This window comes from Desmodus rotundus, chromosome 11, assembly GCF_022682495.2.
Source record: "Desmodus rotundus isolate HL8 chromosome 11, HLdesRot8A.1, whole genome shotgun sequence".
In the NCBI taxonomy this organism is placed as follows: domain Eukaryota; kingdom Metazoa; phylum Chordata; class Mammalia; order Chiroptera; family Phyllostomidae; genus Desmodus; species Desmodus rotundus.
In genome coordinates, this window is record NC_071397.1 from 6,166,539 (window position 1) to 6,181,003 (window position 14,465).

At 43.8% G+C, this 14,465-nt stretch overlaps 1 protein-coding gene across 7 annotated transcripts in view; it reads right to left on the bottom strand.

The window, feature by feature from the left end:
• The window catches only part of BTBD9 (BTB domain containing 9), a 431,840-nt gene extending 419,855 nt beyond the window's left edge, over window positions 1-11,985 (bottom strand). For 2 of the 7 annotated variants that reach the window (XM_053913937.2, XM_053913934.2), the window contains exon 1: window positions 11,669-11,985. The gene's annotated coding sequence lies outside the window, so the exon portion shown is untranslated. Of the gene's footprint in view, window positions 1-2,478; window positions 2,533-4,466; window positions 4,596-11,456; window positions 11,645-11,668 lie in introns of those variants that run through there. The other 5 variants (XM_053913935.2, XM_053913938.2, XM_053913936.2 and 2 more) reach the window with 5 other exon arrangements.
• Window positions 11,986-14,465: the final 2,480 nt, after the last annotated feature.

A 14,465-nucleotide genomic window follows, 5' to 3' on the forward strand; every position in this document is an offset into this window, starting at 1 on the left:
GGAAATGGGGAGACAAGTGCAGGGATTAAGAAGCAGAAAATGGTAGGTACAAAATAGACAGGGGGATGTTAAGGATATTATAGGTAATGGAGTAGCCAAAGAACTTACGTGCATGACCCATGGACATGAATTAAGTGGGGGAGGGATTGGTGGAGGGAATGGGAGTACTGGGTGGAAGAGGGGCAAAGGGGAAAAAATTGGGACAACTGTAATAGCATAACGAATAAAATATATTTTAAAAATAATAAAATAAAATGTGAAAAAAAACCTTTAAAAATAAAACCACACCTACCATAAAAAAAGATTAGTCATGGAAACTATTAAATAAGGGTAAATAAAATTATACCAGAATACATGAAATAGGATAAAAATGAAAGCGTTCTAACTGTATTAGGACTAAAGCTAATGAGATTGATGCAAAACTTCAATAAATCACCAACAAATCTGTAATTCATGACAACCTGCTTTTGATTTTAAAAACCATTACCTTTTCTTCACAGCATTTCCAGAAAATACTGCAAATACCTGAGTCAGAAAGATTACAGCACGTGCTACAATGGGGACAATCAATTTCAGCGGAGGATATGGTTTCACATGACAAAGGATTTATGGTTGTTTAAAAATATGTCTACAAATTCTTTGACAAAACCCTTCCCCCCCAAAAAAAAAAGGTGAAGTCTACTTGTCTTCCCTTGAGTGTGGGCTGGACTTAATGATTCACTTATAACAGAACATAGCAGAAGTGGCAACATGTGTATTCAAGATAGGACATACAAGGCATGAGGCTGCCTTCTTGCTCTCTCTTGCACCACTTGCTCTGGGTAAAGCCAGCTGACATGTTGTAAGGACACTCAAACTGCCCTATGAAAAGACCTAAGGCCTCATGCCAACAGCCATGTGAGACAGTCACCTTAGAAGCAGACCCTCCAGCCCAGTGAAGCCTTCAGATGACAGCTGCAGTGCTGGTCAACAGCGTAACTCATCAGACATGCTGAGCCAGAACCACCCAGATAAACTGCAACTGAATTCCTGACCCACAGAAATGCTTAGATAAGATATGTTTGTTGTTTTAAGATGCTAAATTTTGGGGTAATTTGTTACATAGCAATGATAACTAATACAGGGTTTGTATTTATCCATTTGTATAATAATAATTACATAGAAAATTTTTGTGAAATTAGCTGAAAAAGACTATGCTTTACTAATATAATTACAGCTGACCCTTGAATAACACAGAGGTTAGGGACACCAACTCATATATAAATTTTGACTCCCGCCAAAAACTTAACTATAGTCCCTTGGTATCCCTGGGGGATTAGCTCCAGGACCACCATGGAGACCAAAACCTGTAGATGCTTAAGCCCCTTATATAACACGGTACAACAATGCATACAGTCAGCCCTGCACTTCCACCACAAACTCACAACTGCAGATCAAAAACGGTTTTTTATCCATGGCTTGATGAATCTGTGGATGCAAAACCGGGGATACGGGTGGCCAACTATATTTATTGAAAAGTATCCATGAATAAGTGGACCCATGCAGTTCAAACCAGTGCTGTTCAAGGGTCAACTGTACAGTCGATACTTCCAGGAACGTATAAAATAAGACCCAAAAGGGATGAAGCAAATCAAAATAAAAATATTAAGCCATAAATAGAATATACAGACAAGAATTTAACTTATAAACAGATTTAAAAATAGACAGTTGGCTGGGTGGGAGGAGTAAGTGCTGTAGAGAAAGGAGAGATTAGCTGGGAAATCTCAGGTACACACTGTTAAGGGTGAGAAGCAAGATATTTTTCACTAAGTGACTGGTCACAGGTTCAATTCCCTGTCAGGCAGTTCAATCCCAGTACACACTGTTAAGGGTGAGAAGCAAGATATTTTTCACTAAGTGACTGGTCACAGGTTCAATTCCCTGTCAGGCAGTTCAATCCCAGTAGGGGCGTGTACGAGAGGCAACTGATCAATGTTTCTTTCCCTTTCCCCTTCCCCACCTTGTTCTATTCCTTCTAAAAGCAAAGAAAAAATTGCCCTCAGGTGAAGTTTTTGTTGTTTTTTTTTTTAAAAAAAGGACTTCTGAAAAAACCAGTCAGAGAAAAACAAGTATATATGTGGAGTCTAGTGATCAAAGTGAATAAGGAAAACAGACTCAGAGAGTAGGGGTACAGCTGTTCAGGGTGTAGTTTGGGGAGCCAAGGCAGGCGGTGGGTGAATGGATTGAGTGAAAAAGAGAAGACTCGTGGACACAGATGACAGTGTGGTGACCGGGGGTGGGGGTGTGGGGGGGCGATGGTGGAGCAAGGTGGGGGGCAATAGATGTTGATGGAAGGGAACCTGACTTGGAGTGGTGAACATACAATACAGTGTACAGCTGTGTTGTGGACTGTGCACCTGAAATTGGTATAATTTTGTTAACCAGTGTCACCCCAATAAATTCAATAAAAAGGAAATAAAAAAGGAGTTCTGAATTTACCTTAAATGTCACTAGCTTAGAAAAGTGTAGTTCCTCTTCTAGAATAGTTTGCACCTACACATAGAAAAGTGGAAAATCTGAATATTTATGCAAAATCTCTTGACAGTCAATTAAAAAGTTTGGGGGTCAAATACAACATATCTTCAAAGAATAATTGCCATTAGGGCCTTTTAATGTCCTCCTCCATTCCCCCTCCATCCCTAATGATATTATCAAATTGTCTTCAGTCCATTTTATTAAAATTCTAATCTCCTCCAATAACTTTTCCCAAGTCAGCAGAAACAAGACTGGACTTCCTCATCGGCACCTTTGCACGCTAAGGCCCGTGCCGACAAGGAGCGCACTGGCTTTGGAAGCCAAGCCTGGGGCCAAAGCCCTGTCCCACCTCACCCGCCGCAACCTGCAAGAAAACTGTTCTCCCCGTTCTGAATCTCAGGTGCCTTGTTGGTAAAATGGGGATAATGTCCAATTTACAAGGTTGTTATTATAAGGATTAAATGACATATAGAAAAGGCCTAGCCTAATACAAGCTACTCAAATAACAGTAACTAGTTGTTAATGACCTTTCTGCTTACATGTATTATTAAGTACATTTCCCAAACCAAGAAAATAAGGGCATAGACTGCTGGAATATTTCTGTATCATAAAAATGCAAAAGGCTGCCTACGAGATTAATAGGGATTTATGACGTTTAATTTCTGAAACATTATAACAGCTTATGAGTTTAAATCAAAACTGAACACTAAGGCATTCAACATGCATTGGAGAATCTATTCTGTGATCAATATTTACATAGTACTTATTATATTCTTTATAGTACTATAAATATGTTTTTTACTCCTCTACCAAATTACATATTCTTCGAATGCTTAAAAAATTCAGTTACCTCTATATTTTTTCGTTGCTCCTTGCATACCTAAGGCTGAATGAATTTAACTTCAAGTCCTTGATGTCTCCTCCTATCAATATATTCTTAAGATTATAAAACTCAGGCATCGGATCTACCCTCTGACAATGTGTGTGCACACTCATGCAGACGGTATCATACCCCCTAACTAAAGCTAGTGTTAGATGCCCAGAGCAACAGTCATTTCTCTATGCCTAGCACAGTGCACAGCTTCTGACACATAGTAAATACTTAACGAGTGTTAGCAGAAAGAATAAATGCAAGAGAACAAGAGGCCAAGAAGAACAAGAAGCATGGTGAGTTGCTACATTTAACTCCTAAAATCTGTTTACTGTGTACTTACCTTTGCACAACTAGTGTTTGATTTCCTATACAGCAGACTTCCTTATAACTCTCTATCAGAGATTACAAATAACATTTGTGCTACATGCCAAAGTGCTCAGTATATGAGACATAAGATCCAAAGTATATCGGCAAACGAGAAGTAAGTACTTATATGCAGATTTCTCTGCATCCACATTTCTATGATTATATCTCCTCCTGTATATCTCCTCCTGTTCCTTTCCTTTGGTGTATTTTTATTTTCTTTATTGATTCTAGAGAGAGGGGAAGGCAGGGAGGGAGAGAGGGAGAGAGACACCGATGTGAGAGACACACTGGTTGCCTCTTGCACACACCCCTTCTGGGGACCGAACCTGCAACCCAGGCTTGTACCCTGACCTGGAATCGAACTCTGTGACCTTTCAGTCTGCAGGACGATGCCCCACCAACTGAACCATACCGGCCAGGGTCCTTCGGGTTCTTGCCCATTTTGCCCATCCTATAGTAAACTTCCCAGGTACAGGGAGAATATTATTTGCTTACCAATAACCTGCAAAGTGTCTGACACAAAACACAGATTGTAATCTTGACACTTCTCATCGACAATTATTTTGCAAACTGGACTCTGACATTAAAAATAGTGGGGGAAGAACATCTAATACAAATTCAAAGCACCTAGCTATGCATCAGCTGTTTGAGAGAAATTTACTGTAATTACTGCGCCCATATATACATGCACATGTGTAAAATTAGAAGCTACCTTCTCTGTGACTCAGCAGATACGAGGATGAATGAAATCTTGTGAAGTACATGCAATCATGCACAAGAACAGTATTAAGTTTCAAAGGTTCATTCAAACAATGCTATGTGCCGAGCATTACGCCAAATCCTGGAGAAGAAAGAAATAAGAATGAGATGAGGTCTATGTACTTGGAAAGCAGACTGCTGGAGCTAGAGAGTCTGCAGGCTCCTCCACTTTCTTCTCTAAACTGTCTCTTGGTTCTCCATCAACCTCAGCCTCTTCGTTAGTCTCTGTGCTGGGTTTTCTTCTTTCATGCACACTCTAAGTCAGCAGTTCTCAAAGTGCGGTCCTGGAAACAGCATCATCATCCCTCAGAACTTGTTCAAAAAAATAAATTCTCGAGCCCCACTCAGACCTCCTGAATCAGAAATTATCAGGGTGGGGCCCAGAAATCTGTGTTTTACCAAGGCCTTTAGGTATTTCTGATGCATGCTCAAGTTTAAGAACCAACCTAAGTTTGATCTACTTGTTGATTTCTACAAGTTCCCTTCCTTGTCCTTCCCAGTTCTCACTCTCCTCTACAACTGCAACTATTACTACTGCTAGTGACAGCTGTCATTTATGACACATTTATAAGCTAGGTGTTATGCTAATCATTGTGTACATGCTATCTGAATCTCTAAGAATTCTTTTGTAATTTTTTTTAATTTATTGATTTTGAGAGATAAAGAGGAAGGGAAAGAGGGAGGGGGGAAGAAAGAAGGAAGGGGAGGGCAGAGGGTGGAGGAAGGAGAGGGAGAGGAGAGGGAGAGAGAGAAACACTGATTTGTTGTCCCACTTATTTATGCATTCACTGGTTGTTTCTTGTATGTGCCCTGACCAGGGATTGAACCCGCAACCTTGGCATATCAGGACAACGCTCTAACCAACTGAACTACCTAGCCAGGGCCCTGAACAATTCTTTAAAGTATTATTAGCCCCACATTTTAGGAGAAATTGAGGCTTAGAGATATTAAGTAACTTGCCCAAGGTCACCCAATCCAACCAAATAAATGGTATAACACAGATCTGACCTTGGGTTTTTCTGACTCCAAAGTCCACAGCATTAACCACTATGCTAACTCCTAGTGGTACTACTTCCATAGCCTCAGAGGCACTCAACGAAAACTGCAATTATTCCTAAACTGTATCTGGAGTAGAATTTCTAATGACATAGTGGATCTCTCTAAACTTTAAACAAGTACCTTAAAATTAACATGCCATCATTTCTTCCCTCCATGGCAAGTCAGTTCTTCCTCTGGTGTTTTCTAACTTAATCATAATCTCCAGATACTCAAGCTAGACAAATCTTCTTTGATTTCTCACTCTCACTTCTGGCTAGTCATAATATTTAGGGACTGTAATATCCAAAGTTTCTCTATAACCCATCAATTCCCACAGTCCCTATTCAGGCTCCCAGCATCTCTCACCTCCAATACATCCTAACTGGTCTCCCTGCCTCTCCACTCTAATGCAATCTGCACGTGAACTGCCAGTTAATTTTGTGATCTGATTATTCTACCTTCCAAAGAGCTCCATTGCCAGGATAGGAGTGGAAGGGGGAAGTCTAGGCTCTTTAGAGTGAAATGGGGTGCAAGGTTGGCACAACATCCCCAAATCAATAAATGGGATGTACCACATTAACAAAATGAAGGATAAAAATCATATGATCATACTAACAGATTCAGAAAAAGCATCTGATAAAATACAGCACCCATTTGTGATAAAAACTCTCAGCCAAGTGGGAAGAGAGGGAACATACCTCATCATAATAAAGGCCTGCCCAGGCTGGTGTGGCTTAGTGGATTGAGTGCTGGACTGTGAACTGAAGGGTCACCAGTTCGATTCCCAGGCAGGGCACATGCCTGGGTTGCAGGCCAAGTTCCCAGTTGGGGGCATGCTGTTTCTCTCCCTCTCTTTCTCTCTCCCTTTCCCTCTCTCTGAAAATAAATAAAATCTTTAAAAAAAAACCATAATAAAGGCCTATATGACAAATACACAGCTGACATCATATTCAATGGGCAAAGTAAAAGTGTTTCCCTTAAGATCAGGAATAAGACAGGGATGTCCGCTTTCACCATCTTATTCAGCATAGTACTGGACTAGCCACAGCGATCAGACGATTATGTTTTGGATGTACATAACAGGCATCCAAATTGGAAAGGAGGAAGTAAAACTGCCGTTATTTGCAGACAATATGATACTGTGTATCAAGAACACTAAAGATTCCACAAAAAAACTATAGGGATGGCCAAAAGGTAACTTTTTTTCCCCCATAAGATGGCTCTAGTGGCGCTTAGTTGTCTTTAACTTCATTCAAAACAATTCTGTTTGATTGTATTATGACAGCTGTCACATCAGTATGCATTTTTTTAAAGTATCAAAATTGGTAATTTTTGTTACCAAAGCAACCTATAGATTCAATAGAACCCTATCAAAATACCAATGGTATATTTCACAGAACTAGAACAAATATTGCAAAAATGTATGTGGAATCACAAATGACCCCCAATTAGCCACAGCAATCTTGAGAAAAAAAATAAAATTGGAGGAATCATGCTATCAGTTATCAAACTATAGTACAAGGCCATAGTAATCAAAACAGCTTGGTACTGGCATAAAAACAGACATGTAGCTCAATGGAACAGAATAGAGAGCCCAGAAATAAACCCATGCCTTTATGGTCAATTGATGTTTGACAAAGGCGGCAAGAACATACAATGGGGTAAAGATAGTCTATTCAATAAATGGTGTTGGGAAAATTGCAAAACATGAAACTACACCACTTTCTTACACAATATACAAAAATAAACACAAAATTGAGTAAAGACTTAAATGTTAAGACTCGAAACCATAAAAATCCTAGAGGAAAACATAGTAAGATCTCAGACATTTCCCATAGCAATATTTTTTCTGATATATCTCCTTGGGCCAGGGAAACAAAAGAAAAAATAAACAAATAGGACTGTATCAAATTAAAAAGTTTTTGCACAGCAAAGGAAACTATCAACAAAATGAAAACACAGCCCACTGAATGGAAGGATATATTCACCAATGATACATCTGATAAGGAATTAATATCTAAGGTTTATGAAGAACTCATACAACTCAATGGCAAAAAACAAACAATCCAATTTTCAAAATGAGAAAAGGACCTGAATAGACATTTCTCCAAAGAGAATGTACATATGGCCAATAGACATATGAAAAGATGCTCAACATCACCAATTATCAGAGAAATGCATATTACAATCAAATGAGCCCTGGCCGAGGGCTCAGTTAGTTAGAGCACCATTGCAGTATGTCAAGGTTACAGGTTAAATCCCCAGTCAGGGCACATACAAGAATAAACCAATGAATATATAAATAAGTGGAACAACAAATAGACATTTCCCTCTCTCTCCCTCTCTCAAATCAATAATTTTTTTCAAAGCCACAATGAGGTATCACCCACACCTGTCAGAATGGCTACTATTAATAAATCAACAAACGACAAGTGTTGGCAAGGATTTAGAGAAAAGGGAACCCTTGTGCACTGTTGGTGGGAATGCAGACTGGTGCAGCCACTGAGGTAAGGAGTATGGAGTTACCTCAAAAAATTAAAAATAAAACTGCCTTATGACCCAGCAATTCTACTTCTGGGAATATAGCCAAACAAACCTGAAACATTAATTCAAAAGAACATATGCACCCCTATGTTCATTGCAGCATTATTTACAATAGTTAAGATTTGGAAGTAGCCCAAGTACCCATCAGTAGACAGTGGATAAAACAGCTATGGTACATTTACACAATGGAATACTACGTGATCATAAAAAAGAAGGCAATCTCACTTTTTGCAACAGCATGGATGGACCTGGAGAGTATTATGCTGAGTGAAATAAGCCATTCAGAGAAAGACAAATACCACATGATTTCACTTAGATGTGGAATCTAATGGAACAAAAATACTAACCAACAAAATGGAAACAGACTCAGTTACAGAGAACAGACTGACAGCTGTCAGAGTGGGGGGGTTTGGGGGACTGGGTGGAAAAGGTGAAGAGATTAAGCAAAAAAAAAAAAATCCCTCAAAGACACAAACAACAGTAAGGGGATTACCAGAGGGAACGGGAGATGGGGAGGCTGTGGAGGGGGGCAGGTAGAAGAGGGTGAAGGGAGGGATGAATGGTGATGGAAGGAGACGTGACTCAGGGTGGTGAACACACAGTACAACGTACAGATGATGTGTTATAGAATTGTACACCTGAAACCTATGTAATTTTATTAACCAATGTTACCCCAAATACTTCAATTTTTCTAAAAATTCTTCTCATAATTTGGCCCCAACTATACCTTTCCTGTCTCATCACTTCTGCCATACAAGCCTGCAAGAAATAACTCAAAATTTTACAAAACCTTATTCAATTCTTAATCTTTGGCAACTGGCTTATGTTCTCCCCTCAGCCTAGAATGCTTGTTTTCCCTTTTACATGTGGTAAAATTCTACTCAACCTCTGGGGCTAAGTTAGTTTCTCTTCTCTTTAAAGTTTTCCCTGACTCTGCCAGTTTTTTCCTAGCCACAGTGAACTACTCCCTCAGCATTTTATTCATTCCAAAAGTGATTAACTCTTACCATAACGTAACGTTGTTAGTGGTTTGTCCCCTCGGACACTTAAGTGTCTCAGGAGTATACTGTACTTTATCTTATCCTTTGTCTTGCCAGCGCCCAACACAACGTTTAGCCACAGCCAGCACCCAATAAATATTTGCTGAGTTGTTAAATAATGCAACATTTAGTGTTGTAACATCTTAGGTTAACTTCAACTTCAGGTTTACACACCATTTGAAAGAATTTTCACCAAACCACAAAAGATATTGTAAAGACCAAAGATTCAACATTTAGCAGGAGCATCTTTAATTCGCTCAAATCTTTTTGTCAATATTTTTGAGTATCCTTCTTCAACCAGCCTCCTCTCCCAGCTAACATTATTTGTGTGTTTTCAGGATCGGCAATACCTGCAAACCTCACAGGCCCCTGTAAGAGATAATCCCAAGCAAAACTGTGTCACTGAGAGTGGCTAGATAACTGCTGTGGGTACATCGCTTCAGTAAATTTCCAATGGAATGGCCCGAGCACATCAGGTATGTTTGAGAAATGGGGACATGCACTAGACACGTAAGACACACGCATGTTAGTGAGGCATTTATTCAAGGAGGTAATGGGAATCAGAAGTACACACCAACCCGATGCTGTCAGCCGTTGATATCCTTCATTTTACATGAGAGTAACACGTATGCTTGTGTCAGTCTCTCCTGAGTAGCACACCCCCATCCCACCAGCGGGTGGACCCTACCTTGTTTTCGGTGGGATACTGACAAAGCCTGCCTGAGCCTTCACACTTTCCCCTCCCCATCTGCTAAACTTCATCTCCCCAATATTCCCCTATCAGAGACCTTCTACCTCACGCATCCAGCAAGTGTCACAATATAACCCCTCAAAACCAAAATCGCGCTCTATTCACTCAACCTCTGATTTCTTATCTCTGTTCTAATTCAAATTTTGCACTTCTTTCAAAAACCACCTGAAGTCTGCCTCTCCCGAAGTGCTCACTAACTCAGCGCACCCCAAGTCTCACCTTTTCCAAACCTCTACTGTGCTGAAGCAGCTCCCACAGCACTTCTTTGAACTCCCACGTGCGGTTGCATAATTACTTACGCTTTATTTTCCTAGCTAGGATATTTGCTCTTAAAGTAAAAAAAGCTGGGTCTTCCATGTCATTTCAAATCCCAAATCTTCCTTCCACGTGTCCCATAACACTGGGCAGAGGGGCACAAGTATTAACGACTTGAAGGACTGAACTAAGTTTGTTACACCCACTTCCACAGTGTGATTTATAACAAGTATCTATTGCTTGCCTTCTCTGGGGCAAGCGCCTTGTCAGTCCTGAAGAAACGCCCATGACGAACACATGTGTGATTCCTGTCCTTAAGTCTACTGCACTCCAGCGCGCACAGACACTGAATTTCGAGCAAGTGCTGCAGAGCAAAATTGTTTTTTTACTGGTTCCAAGACGTAAGGACTTCAGGCAACAACATACTTTACAGATACTCAGTGATAAAACAGAATCACAGAATGTTAGAGCTTAATGAAACCTCAGGAGCAATTTTCTTGCAGAAATCATGATTAAATTTCAGTAGAGTTTATCATGCTGCCGGGTCTAGGCATTGCCGGAATCAACAGTCAGGAAAGAATGACTTCTTCCCTTCCTCCAGTTCCGCGCTCTCCCGAGGTCGGTAGTGACTACAACCAGCACACACGGACCCACGAGAAGCCCAGCTCACGGAGGAGAGCACTGGACTGATTATCCGCCGCACCTTTACACTCAGGCTTCTCCCACCGCCAACACTCTCCGGAATCTGTACTTTCTATCCAGTAAATAGCAAGCGTGTTCTACGTCTAAGACAGACAGAAAACAGTGCCTCCATTCTGGGAAATGGAACAGCTCATCTGAGTCTACGAGGAGGCACTGAAGATGGATATCCGCCCCTTAGCCTCAAAATCTGTAGCAACAACTTGATAAAATGCCCAGAGCACACGAAGTTTTAGGTGTGCATTAAGCACGTGCACATACATGTGAAGTTGGAAACTAGGCAACAGGTAGGCAGCCCCCTATCTCTGACAGATCGCCTTCCTTAGGTCGTGGGTGTGTTCGACGACGCACGCAGGCACAGATTCACAATTCTCTACACAACAACAGGCTCCTCCTCCCTGCCCGGCCAGGGCGGGGGCACTGAAGGCCCCACCAGTGCCAAACTTCCCAACTCGAACCCCGGGGACCCCGATTCCGCCTCCTCTCAGTCTCGGGCAACCTGGTCTCAGGCAGGATGAGAGGCTGCTCTGGGAATCCGGGCTTCTCCTGATTCGACTCAGTTTGGGAGTCTGGCAGGGCCGCCCCGAAGCCCCCAGACCCCTACTTCCCACTACACCTTTCAGAACAGTCCTCGCCGGCCCCGGGAAGCCGCATCCCAGAGCGCCTGCGTCCAGAAACTGACCCTCGTCAGCCCCCGTCCTGGAAGAGAGCAGCGGAGGGGCGTGGAGCGGCGCGCGCGGGTGCGGTGGGGGCGCGCGTGCCCGCGCCCCGGCCCGCGCGGCAGGTGCGGCCAGGCCTCACCTCCCCTGCGAGGCCCTGGCTACTCACCGCGACGACGTTCTCCTGCGACCTAGCCGCGGGCTCTGAAACCTCTTCCGCAACCCCCTCGGAGCCACCGCCCCCTCAGCTGCAGCCGTCGCCGCCGTCCTCGCCGCCGCCGCGGCGCGCGTCCTCTCTCACGCACACAGCCGTGGCCGCGCACGCGCTTCGGCGCGCTGGCGTCACTTAGCAACCGATCGGCGGCGGCCGGGCGAAATCTGGCCCGAGGTCGCTTCGGGCGGGTTCTGCGGCTTTTCCCCACCAGCCGGACCCGGGGCCCTCCGGAGCTGGGGCGCCCCAGGGTGTAGCTCCCCTGCCGGCACCTAGCTCCGTGTAAGACACGTCATCTTACGTCACTGTGTGCCGTCACCGATCTCGTCACTACGGATGAGAAGGTTCCCATCTCCCTCACCGGGGCGAGTTGACAGGGCGCCTGTGTAGGAGAGAGTAATGACCTCATCCAGACCGGCGCGGACCCCACGGGCTACTTCTGTTACGTGCAGGAAGGTTCTCAAAGGAGTGAAGTCGAACGGGGCTGAGTGCGCGCTTCCTGTGGAAGACTGCTGGGCGACTCGGCCCTGAAGTCCCCTGACTCAGTTTCCTGTTTCTATAGATAGAGATAACGATACCCATGCAGCCTGCAGGGCAGAGTTGTGAGGCTGGAAGGAAAGAATGTATGCAAAGGTGCTTCGGAAAGCTTTATTATCAGAGAAGGCAGTCGGGCAAGAGCAGTCAAGAGCATGGGCTTTGGAGTCAGGTTCAAGTCTGATCCTGGCTGCTGTAGGATAGTCGGTCATGCTTGACACGTGGGCAACCGAGGGGACCAAAGTGTGGGGGTTTGCGGGGAGTAACTGGAAAGGCCGTGACTCCAGGCAAAGGAAGCTTCATGAGTAGAGGTGTGGAAGTGAAGATGGACAGGAAGAGCAAGGCTTGAGGCCGGGAGATTAGTTTTGAGGCCGTTGCTGTATGTACACCGTGTAAGAAGTGATGAGAGCGGAACCAAGTCGTTAGCGGTGGGAAGGGGAAAGTGTGAGCGCTGTTAATATGGTAGAATTGACAGCTCTGAGCAGGGGATAAAGGAGTAGGCCAAGTTTGTAACACAGGTTCCGGGGCACATGGTGGGAACATTTAGCATGATGCGAAGACAAAATGAGTCGGGGTTATCCACACGTTTTCAATCTGAAGTTACTAGTGGTGGCAAACCTAGGAGGGTGATTAGATTTGTGGGATATGACGGTAAGTTATGTGTTTACTGGGGAAATACTTACTCTCCACTCATGATGTCTCGTTCCGTACGGAGTGACATCCGTTAATATGGTATTCATGGCCTCTCGCCGCACCTGCCCCGGCTCACTCCTCCATGCAGCAGTGACTTTCTCATGGGCGAAGTTAAAAGAATGTGCACCCGTCCCATCCTTTTGCGCTTAAAAGAAAGCTGCCTCCGCACAGCTGTCCTGACACTCTCCTCCTGCTTCTCCAGAAGCAGAGCCTGGGGCGGGGCTGAGGGTGCCTGGTCCAGGGCTACAGCGTTAGTAAACCTATTTAATTCCAGAGTTTGGCAAAGGAAGCTCTCCGACCACAGGTAACATCCGATACTAACTTTGTCGGTTGCGGTGTACAGAATAATGCCCCCCCCCCCCCGCAAAGACGGCCATGTCCTGCTCTTCCAGATCCTGTGAATGTGTTCACCTTTCGTAGTAAAAGGGACTTCACCGACGTGATTAAACTAAAGAACTTGAGATGGGGAAATTATCACGTGTTATCAGACTGGCTAGAGGCAGGAGAGGTAGAGTCATAACAGGAGAATGATGATGGCAGCGGAGGTCAGAGCGAAGGAGAGATCTGGAGAATCGGCGCTGCCGGCTTTGAAGATGGAGCAGCCTCTACACGCTGGAAGATGCTCGGAAACAGAGTTTTCCCCAGAGCCCCCAGAAAGAACGCAGCCTTGCCAGTGCTTGATTTTAAGGTTTCTGATCTCCACATCTGTGAGATAATACGTTTGTGTCCTGCTCTGACTGGTGTGGCTCAGTTGGCTGGGCATCATTCCACAAAGTGAAACCCCGGTTCGTTTCCGGTCAGAGCACGTGACTTCGGTTGCAGGTTCAGTTCCTCCCATCAGGCAACCAAAGGATGTTTCTTTCTCACATCGATGTTTTTCTTCCTCTCTTTCTCACTGCCTTCCCCCCTTCTCTAAAAATAAAGAAAATCTTTTTAAAAATAGATACATTTGTGTTTTAAGCCACTAAGCTTGTAATTTGTTACAACTGGAAACTATCACAGTCAGTAGTGAAGATGACAGTTGGTCTCTGGCTGCATTCTGCTTGATCTGGAAAAGAAGGGGGCAATGAATTAGGTTCCCTCAAAGATGACTGCAGTGTGGCTGTGACTTGATGGGGGAACCTCCCCATCCGGAGGGAAGAACCCAATAAGCAGTAGAATTACACAGGTCTATGAATGATGAGAGAAGTTGAGTTAAAATAAAATAGGTTTGGGGAACACTAACTTAAAATTGGCCATTTAAGTCCTAGGCGTGAATGAGGTCAATCAGGGAGAAAATGCAGAAGAAACAAAGAGGACCAAGGATACAGTGAGCCCAGGAAGCACTCACTTTGAAAAGGAGTGGCAGGTGAACAGAAGCCCAAAAGAAGTCTATGGAAGAATGGCCAGAGAGAAAAGAACTAGGTGAGCAGTGCCTCTGAAGCCAAGATGGGAAAGAGTTGCATGATGGAGAGGGGGGCCATCAGAGTCGGAGACCACAGATAGGTCAAGTGTTTCAAGGGCTGAGAAGCAGTGACTGGACTTAGTG